Source organism: Rhinopithecus bieti, unplaced genomic scaffold, assembly GCF_001698545.2.
Source record: "Rhinopithecus bieti isolate Rb0 unplaced genomic scaffold, ASM169854v2 scaffold_31548, whole genome shotgun sequence".
NCBI lineage: Eukaryota > Metazoa > Chordata > Mammalia > Primates > Cercopithecidae > Rhinopithecus > Rhinopithecus bieti.
The window spans coordinates 1,822,556-1,831,386 of record NW_016814470.1 but is presented as its reverse complement, the minus strand read 5'-3'; the positions used below and the strand labels follow the sequence as shown (position 1 = coordinate 1,831,386).

At 44.9% G+C, this 8,831-nt stretch overlaps 1 long non-coding RNA gene across 2 annotated transcripts; it reads left to right on the top strand.

The window, feature by feature from the left end:
• The first annotated feature begins 300 nt into the window (after positions 1 to 300).
• LOC108514752 (uncharacterized) lies at positions 301 to 8,293 on the top strand. 2 transcript variants are annotated; one of them, XR_001881326.1, is made up of 5 exons: positions 301 to 432; positions 1,035 to 1,727; positions 2,013 to 2,227; positions 3,617 to 3,950; positions 8,053 to 8,293. It is a non-coding gene; the product is annotated as an uncharacterized LOC108514752 (long non-coding RNA). The 2 variants fall into 2 exon arrangements; XR_001881325.1 differs by lacking the exon at positions 301 to 432 and having other exon boundaries at positions 816 to 1,727.
• The last annotated feature ends 538 nt before the right edge of the window (positions 8,294 to 8,831 follow it).

The window sequence follows — 8,831 nt, the reverse complement described above, 5'->3', positions numbered from 1 at the left end:
ACGAACAGCAAGTGTGGCCAAGTCCAATATTTGCACAAACACTGCCCCCTCCCCCTGCACCTGACTGTCCCCCAGCTTGCCTAAAAGGACGATCACCAGACGCACAGGCTGCTGGGAAGATACAATGTTGGCAAACAGGGAGCTGGTTCCAGGAAAGAAGGGCACATGAGCAAACATGATGGCCCCTTTATGAGAGGTAATTTACTGAAATGCACAGCGATTACCTGCTCAGCCAGCCCTGGTGTAATTAAAAATGGCAGGCTGGGGGCTCTGTTTCCCCGGCACTGGCAGAGAAGCCTGGGTTTCGACTTGTGAAGCTTGAGGTTGGATGTGGGAATTGGCTTGGAGTCATAGGCGATGAGAGGGACATTAGGATATTATCAAGCCCGTGAACCCAACTCCCGAGAAGGACACAGCAGAGCGAGAGAAAAGGTACCTTCAAAAGAGGCTGGTGTTCAGTGGGTACGGGCTTTTCTTTTGGGGTGAGGAAAAAAATGTTTTAGAACTTGTGAGAGGTGTTGGTTGTGCAACATCGTGAATGGATTAAATGCCACCGAATCGTTCTCTTTAAAATGGTTAATTTTATGTTGTGTGAATTTCATCGAAAAAAAAATAAAAAGGGTGAATCCCAATGAACCCAGGTCGTTTACATTTCAGAAGCTCTAATGCCTAACTCAGGGTTTGGCTCAGAGTAAATGCTTAATAAATGTTTATTGAAAGAACAACCTAACATTTGCACAGTCAACAAAGCTCTTTGTTATACATTAGCTCATTTCATTTTTAAAGAACCCTCTGAGGTGGGCAGGGGTAAGCATTCTCGTGTTGTAAAGGGGAAGCTAAGGCTTTGAGAGGAGTGTGGTTTGCACAATGTCACGTAGCTAGTGACAGCAGTGCCAGAATTCAAACCCAAAAGTCTTTGACTCCAAAGTCTGTGCTTGTAAAGCAATACTATTTTGTCTACCTCATGGCTTTCAGGATGGGAAACAAAGCAATAGGGTTTTAAAATATGTTCTCCCCCCTTCTTTATTTTTTAGGGTATTTATTACTAAAAGTGTTTTAAAACTGGACCATTGAGTAAAGTCACTCCATCTCCTACCATTCCTAGCACAGTGCTTGATAAATATTTGCTGGCTCATTCAGCTGCAGCTGCAGAGACCTACCTGTGGTTGCTGTGGCGACTGTCCGGACCAAAGCTCAGGCAGCTGGAAGTATCAGTGAAGCCAGAAGATTTCAGCTGTTCAATGTCTGTGAGGAGGAGTCAAGGTCTGGGATTTGTGTCCTCTGCATAGCAATGGCACTGCAATGGACGAGCCTGGTGCAGGGCTGGGCTGTCTCGCTACTGTCACCTGCCTGTTGAGGGATGATGGTGGTTGTTGAGAGGCTGGATCAGACCCCAGAGGTGGCATGGATGTGACATATTTGTTGGGCTTACACAGTCTTGTATTTTATTTCCATCTCTGTTCCTTCCTTCCATGAGATCTTGGGTGGTGCTTCATCAACCCTGAGTAATCGTTCCTTCATCTGCAAGTTGGAATAAAAAGGCCTACCTCACTGGGCTCATGTGGGTGAGGAGAACTGAAGAGTCTGAGAGCACCAGCATGGTGCTTGGCACGAGCCAGAGGCTACAGAAAACACTGCCCTCCCACACTCCACCTTGGAGAGACTCAGAAAAGAACAAGCTTCGTTTGAAAAAAAGGAAAGCAGCTCAGGCAATGGGGTGGCTTAGAGTGAGTACCCTCAATGGGCTTGATCAGACCTCTGGCCAAAGACCCTTTTGGGGATGGGGTGAGGGTTGGTTGTTGCAGGGTAAAGGAAGTTGCTGTCTTTGGGAGGGGCGCCTGGCTGTGAGGTGACCTCTAGTCATATTTGGCATAAGGGGAGAGGAGGGAACGGGGATTGGTAAGGAAGAGGGCTAAGAGACTGCCAAAGGTCTCCCTGTTTTGCCAGGGTTCTGGCTGATGGGAAGCTGGGCCAGGAAGGTAGGGACAGGAGTAATCACCCTCTGATTGCAGGGCACTCTCCTGTGTGCAGACGCCTTCCACTTCTTCCATCTGCTCTGTCTCTCCAAGAACCCCTATGGCCCTCGGCTCAGAGCAGAGCTGAGTGCAGAAATGAAAATCTGTGGCCCTGTGTTCCAAAACGATGAAGAATTTCAAGATGGTGGCAGTGGCAAAATCCTTCTCCAGGAAAATTCTTTCCTTGGCCCAATGTGTAAACACTTGCTGAGGTCCTGTGGAGTTCCATAAATGCTGATGATATTGATGATGATGATAAGTATATAAGCTTCATGTTAGGACAGTTTTTGTTTTTGTTTTTTCTGAGACAGGATCTTACTCTGTCACCCAAGCTGGAGTGCAGTGGCCTCCATCATGGCTCACAGCAGCCTCGACCTCCCAGGCTTAAGCAATCCTCTTACCTCAGTCTACCGAGTAGCTGGGACTACAGGTGCATGCCACCATACTTGGCTAATTTTTGTATTTTTTTATAGAGGCAAGGTTTCACCATGTTGCCCAGGCTGGTCTCAAACTCCTGGGCTCAAGCAATTCTTGCCCGTCCGTCTCCGGAAGTGCTGGGATTACAGGTTTAAGCTACCGTTCCTGACCTTAGGACAATTTTATTTGTTTAATTTAATTTAATTTTTTTAGATTTATTTTTATTTATTTATTTTTATATTATACTTTAAGTTCTAGGGTACATGTGCACAACATGCAGGTTTGTTACATATGTATACATGTGCCATGTTGGTGTGCTGCACCCATTAACTCATCATTTACATTAGGTATATCTCCTAATGCTATCCCTCTCCCCTCCCCCCACCCCACGACAGGTCCCAGTGTGTGATGTTCCCCTTCCTGTGTCCAAGTGTTCTCATTGTTCAATTCCCACCTATGAGTGAGAACATGCGGTGTTTGGTTTTCTGCTTAGGACAATTTTAATACTTACCATTTAATAAACACTTTATTGTACATGGAAGTTACTTTGGGGGAACTCCTAGTTGTAGAGTTGGCTCCTGAAGTAGACTCACTCATAGGCATTTATTTCTAGAATAACGTTGTCAGGGTACAGAATTGTACCCTTTAGGTGGGACACAAAACCTAAAATGACATCCTTTTCAGGTGTAATTTGTGTCTGGTATCTGGCATCAAATATTCTTGCATTTAAAAAGTAGATTCAAAATGAACAATGACAGCACAGTGATTGTGAAGGTGAAACAAAGTGACTTAAGTTGCTTGACTTGATCATTCTAGGTGGCCGCCGGAGTTTATTTTTGTTTAAAATCTAAAACAATGAAACAGAGTGTGAAATGTGAGGTGTAATATTTGTGTTTCGTAAGTGTGTATTTTAGTTCATGCTTGAATTTTTTACTGAATTCAATAATATTTTAAAATTGAAACTTACTTTTAATTATTTTAAAATGACAGAACAAAATCCAGATCATGGATTTATCAATGTTGTACCATTTGCTAACATTTTGCACTTATTAAATCCTCTCTTGGTCTCTGAATAATTATTTACATAAATTATTGTATTAGAATGTCACCAAAGGATCAAAGTTCAAACTGATAGGTATATTTAAACGCAATTAAGTAAATAATTGTGCCTTGTTGTCCTGTAGGAACTTGTAGTAACTTGCAGTGTCTTGCAGTATTGTGAAACCAGCAACTTGTTCACAATTCTTCTGAATTTCTCGGGAAATTTGAAGTGGAGTACCTGTACCAACATGAAATGATACGAATTTAAGTGAAGCTCAACAACAAAAAGCAAAAAGAACCAAAGAGGAAGCAACTGAAACAACATCTGGATGTATTTAAAAATACACAGTGCCTCTAAAATCAGGTGTCATTAATGAAAATTCTCAAGAAATGCCACCGGACATAGCCAATGCACCCATACTATTGTTATTCATTTCCTGCTTTTTACAGAAAACAATTTTGTTGCATGGAAGATTGGTGAGTTATAAAAAGACCTGCCCTGGGAGAATGGTGTGAACCCAGGAGGCGGAGCTTGCAGTGAACTGAGATCACGCCACTGCACTCCAGCCTGGGTGACAGAGCGAGACTCCATCTCAAAAAAAAAAAAAAAAAAGAAAAGAAAAAAAGAAAAAAAAAGACCTGCCCTGGGTGTCAAGCACACCCTGGGTGTCAAGCACCGCTGGTTCTGGCCCCTCTGCTTGGGATACAGGGGCAGGGTGCCCTGGTGGTAGGGCCTTGGTCACCAGCCAAGTCAGTTCCCATGGGATCCTCTTTCTGAGCTGATGCCCACTCCCTTGAAGAAGGGACTTCTATTCAGGCCTCTCGTTGCAAGGAGCAGAAACCCACTTAGGCTGGCTCAAGTCAACTGTGTTCAGCTGTTCAGCGTCCTGTTTCACAGACATGTCCCAGCCTCTCTTGGGGTATGACTCGAGGCTGGCAGAGGAGACCCAGGGAATGTCACCAGTCTTTGGGGTTGCCTCAGCTCAAAACAGTCCCTCCTTTCAGCTATTTTTCTTTTTTTTTTTTTTTTTTTGAGATTGGGTCTCTGTTGCTCAGGCTGGAGTGCAGTGATGTGATCTCGGCTCACTGCAACCTCCACCTCCTAGGCTCAAGCAATCCTCCCACCTCAGACTCCTAAGTAGCTGGGACTACAGGCATGTGCCACCATGCCTGGCTAAGTTTAAAATTTTTTTTTGTAGGGACAGGATTTTGCCATGTTGCCTAGGCTGGTCTCGAACTCCTGAGCTCAAGCGATCCACCTGCCTCAGTCTCCCAAGGTGCTGGGATTACAGGCATGAGCCACCCTGCCTGGCCTCCCTCCTTCCACTTTTAGGTAGCTGTGTTCAGAGTGGGTCATTCAGCAGAGGCAAACAGGTACAAAGTTGCTTCCAAGGCCCTGTGGGAAATTCTTATTAATTCAGTTGACAAATATGTGTTAAGTGCCTTCTTTAAGGACAGACAATGTCAGACCAGACTCAGAGGCTGTCTTCCTGGGGAAGCTATGGCACACATGAGCATGGCCAGAATTCAAGGAAGGGTGGAAGGAGGGGCTCTAAGAGAGAGGCAGGTGAGTTGTTAGGGGTATGTGAAGAAGGGTGAGAGAACTTTGCCCCAGGGGTCTCCAAGAAGGGCTGGGGGCTTTTGTAGAAACTGAGATGTGCCAGGAGAGAACATCTTCTAAAGAATGGCATGCTTGGTTGGGCGCAGTGGCTCACACTTGTAATCCCAGCACTTTGGGAGGCCGGGCAGGTGGATGACTTGAGGCCAGGAGTTTGATACCAGCCTGGCCTAGTATCAAAAACCCCAACTCTACTAAAAATACAAAATTCAGCTGGGCATGGTGGCGCACACCTGTAGTCCCAGCTACTTGGGAGGCTGAGGCAGAAGAATTGCTTGAACCTGGGAGGCAGAAGCTTCAGTGAGCTGAGATTGCACCACTGCACTCCAGCTTGGGTGACAGAGCAAGATCCTGTCTTAAAAAAAAAAAAAAAAAAAAAAAAAAAAAAAAAAAGACTGGCGTGCTGTGTTTATTTATACCAGCTCTGTGACTTTGAGCAAGTCCCCCCTGCCTTCTGGGACACAGCTCCCTCCTCTGATGAAGCGGGGTGAGAGGGCCAACGGTCTGACATTGACATTATGGGCTGAATGTAATGAGGATAAAGTCAGGCAATCGCAGATTGCCAGCCCCCATCCAGAGTTAAGTGCTTAATAAACAGTGGCTGATGGCATGTTCACAGGGTCTCCCAGGAACTTCCCTTCGCTGGTGGTTCTCCGCCCTGACGCAGAGTAGAATCAAGGGCTTAACTCAGACCTTCACTTAGAAAAGGCCTTTCTGCAGGTGCTGAGCTAATTCTGGGGTTGTCTGATGAGTGAACCCAGCCCACACTTGGAATTCCCAGAGGAACAAATACCGTGGCCCTTGCACAACCTTCCTCAAATATACACTGTCTCAGTGGAGCTTTTGAGAGAAGCTGAATAGCTCTTGTAAAATACAAACCGTCATTTTTGTTGCTAATAATAATAATGACAGTAAATTCCTAGGCTCCTGCCTTGGAATCATAGCCTATCTGGCGGCAAATTTCACCATCACCCAAGGACTGGCCCAGCACCAGGAATAATAACTTCAGCATTCCTTATGCCTCAGAGGTTCACTAGGTCCGTGTACTTGCCTTTCTGACTCACCTCTAGATATGGTGGTGCCTCTGCTACAGGAGGACTTGCTTTTTCGCTGCCGTTCACGACTATTTCATGTCTCTCAGGCACTTTAGCTGTACACCTAATTTAATCCTCTAGCAACCCTGTGAGGGAAGTCATCTTAGGGATGACTGGGATTGGAACCCGGTTCTGTCTGCGTTCAGAGCCCAAGCTCCTAAGCACAGCCTCTTTGCTGTTTGATGGAAACAGTTCCAGCTCTGGGAGGTGCAGGCCAAGATAAGCATCCTGAAACAGGCTTCTCTGAAAGGAAAGAAAATAAAATAAGGGCCTTGACCTAACTCAATGAAATGTCTTATGCTCAGTCACCACTGAGTGAGAATCTGTTAAAATCTGGTCAGTCCTGTGCTGAACTTGCCTGGAGCACTTTCCAGGTAGAGAGAAACTGGCGAATGAAGAAAATGCATCATGATGATTGCAAAGGAAACACTTAATCTATGGAAGATAATACCTTGTGTTGAGGAATTTGCAAATACTTTCGGAGACATCCTGTTCCACGCCAATAGTGGATGGACTAACTGCAAATTGTTCTTATTTATTCATTAACGCAAGTCCCCCAAGGGCTTGCTATGCAACACTTTATTAGCCTGGACCGAGTAATATATTTTAAAGTAATAAAACTACATTATTTTAAAATTATTTTTTAATGTGGACTTTCCAGCCATTGACTGCCCTCTCTGATAGGTCTGAATTAGTGAGTTTTAATTGTGTGTAAAAGAGCAATAAAATCATCATTATGAAAATGATGGGGTGCCTCCTTCACGGCAGGCACTGTGCTGGGCCTTATCCCACTCAGCCTCACTAAACCCGCCATGTGGGCGCCACATGCCCTCACTGCACAGGCAGAACTCATGCTCTGAGGGATTCAACTCCTTGCTAATGAATGGGGGAGCCAGGACTTAAGCCCAGGCGTGTCAACCTCTGTTGGGGCTCAGAAAATGATACTCCTCAATATGATGCTTTGACATGCTGGACTAAAGAAGTAGCCTCAAGGGCTCTTGACCTTCCCTACCCCTCCCACCTTCCTGTTTCTCAACCCCTTGTCTCTCCCAAAACACAGGACAAGGCTGTTCTCTGAAGTTCCCTCATTCACCTAGATACCAGATGGCCAAAGAGGAACACAATTGCCTTCCATCCCCTCCCTGAAATTTCATTATCCAGAGGATTAAAACTCATATCACAGAGGAAGAGATTGAAAATTAAACATCACACCGATGACCCATACTTCAGAGCATTGACCCAAATTGTCCGTTTTTAGGTCCCATTCCATCTCCAAAGATAATTATTTCCTAACCATTGTCTGAGCATTGGGCCCATTCATTCCTCTTAAAACTCATTTGCTGGGCCAGGTGCAGTGGCTCACGCCTGTAATCCCAGCACTTTGGGAGGCCGAAGTGGGAAGATCAGGAGGTCAAGAGATCGAGACCATCCTGGCCAACATGGTGAAACCCTGTCTTCACTAAAAATACAAAGATTAGTTGGGCATGCTGGCACATGCCTGTAGTCCCAGCTACTCGGGAGACTGAGGCAGGAGAATTGCTTGAACCCAGGAAGGTGGAGTTGCAGTGAGCCGAGATCATGCCACTGCACTCCAAGCCTGGTGAACAAGAGGTGAGATGTCCCACCTAAAAAAAAAAAAAAAAAAAAAAAAAATATATACTATATAATATATTATATATATTCTAATCCCTCAAAACAGCCATTTTCTCCTCCATCTCCTCTTCCCTGATAAAGAAGGGTATATGAGCGTCTGGACTTCATTGGGTTTGGGCCATCATGTTCTTGCAATTCGCCTGTGCTTATGCACATTAAATAAATCATTTGCCTTTTCCTCTTATTAATCTGCCTATTGTAAATTCATTTTCAGTGAACTTCAAAGGACAGAGGGGAAACTCTCCCTTGGCTCCTACCCCTCCAAGTTCCCACTTTTCCGACAACACTCCTTGGACACAGCTGAGGTACGAACATAATATGGTCCTGAATGAGGCTGAGTTTTGGGTGCAGAAGACCTGGGTTAATAAAAATAGGAAGGTAAGAAAAGAAAAGAAAAATCAAGCCACATCATAGGACTAGCTTCCTATTATTTATCCACTCAGGATTGACCACCCCTGTGGGCCAGACAGTTGTACCCCCATGTACCAGTTGGGTATACGAAGACACGAGAAGTGCTGTGATGGTTCATCTTGCATGTCAACTTGCGTGGAGTATGCTGACTCATTGTTTTGTCCAACACTGATCTGGACATGGTGGTATAGGTATTTTTTAGATGAGATTAACGCTTACATCAGTAAAGCAGGTTACCCTCCATACTGTGGGTGGGCCTTGTCCAATCAGTTGAAGGCATTAAGAGCAAAGATTGAGGTTTCCTAAAGAAGGTGGAATTCTCCTTGAGACTACAACATAGCAACCCTGTCTGAGTTTCCAGCCTGTTGCCTTGTGGAATTTGAACTCAGGACTCCAGTCTATGGCATTAACCCTCACTTAAATTTTCAGCCTGCCAGCCTGCCCTGTGGATTTCAGACTTGCCAGCCACACAATTCCTTAAAATAAATCTCTCTGTCTCTGTCTCTTTCTGTCTGTCTATATACACACATGCAGGCATATATACATATATATGTATGCATCTATATATTTATATCTGATCTC